The sequence below is a fragment of the Chrysochloris asiatica genome, unplaced genomic scaffold (assembly GCF_000296735.1).
Source record: "Chrysochloris asiatica unplaced genomic scaffold, ChrAsi1.0 scaffold00184, whole genome shotgun sequence".
Lineage (NCBI taxonomy): Eukaryota > Metazoa > Chordata > Mammalia > Afrosoricida > Chrysochloridae > Chrysochloris > Chrysochloris asiatica.
Window position 1 is genome coordinate 3,632,549 of NW_006408702.1, and position 1,101 is coordinate 3,633,649.

Genomic DNA, 1,101 nt, shown 5'->3' on the forward strand with positions numbered 1-1,101 from the left:
GAAGGCTGTGCTCTTTGATCTTCATCAGTAAATGTTTTAAGTCCTCTTCACTTTCAGCAAGCAAGGTTGTATCATCTGCATATCGCAAGTCGTTAATGAGTCTTCCTCCAATCCTGATGCCACGTTTTTCTTCATAGAACCCACCTTTTCGGATTATTTGCTCAGCATATAGGTTGAATAAGTATGGTGAAAGAATACAATCTTGTCACACACCTTTCTTAATTTTAAACCAGTTGGTGTTCCCACGTTCTGTTCAAACAGCTGCCTCTTGGTCCAGATACAGATTCCTCATGAGCACAATTAAGTGTTCCAGAATACTCATACTTTGCAATGTTGTTCCTAGCTTGTCATGATCCACACAATCAAAAACTTTTGCATAGTCAATAAAGCACAGGTAAACATCTTTCTGATATTCTCTGCTTTCAGTCAAGATCCATCAGACATCAGCAATGAGATCCCTCGATCCACAGCCTCTTCTGAATCCGGCTTGAACCTCTGGAAGTTCTCTGTGAATGTATGATTGTAGCCATTTCTGTATTACCTTTAGTAAAACTTTACTCGCATGGGATATCAAAGAGATTGTCCGATGATTTCCGCAATCTGTTGGGTCACGTCTCTTTGGAATGGGCACAAATATGGATCTCTTACAATCAGTCAGCCAGACAATTGTCTTCCAAATTTCTTGTCAGAGATGAGTGATGCCTCTTGTGCTGCCTCAATTTCTTGAAAGATTTCGATTTTCATTCCATCAATTCCTGGTGCCTTGTTCTTTGCCAATTCCTTCAATGCACCTTGAACTTCCTCCTTCAGTATCATTGGCTCTTGATCATATGCTGCCTCTTGAAATGGTTGAACATTAACCATTTCCTTTTGGTACAGTGACTATGCATATTCCTTCCATCTTCTCTTTATGCTTTCTGCATCATTCAAAATTTGCACAGAGAATCTTTCAATAACAAAAGTTGAAGCTTGAATGTTTTTCTTCAGTTCCCCCAGCTTGAGAAATGCTGAGTGTGTTCTTCCTTTTTGGTTTTCTGATTCCAGATCTTTGCACATTTTATTGTAATATTTGGCTTTATCTTCTCGAGCTGATCTTTGAAA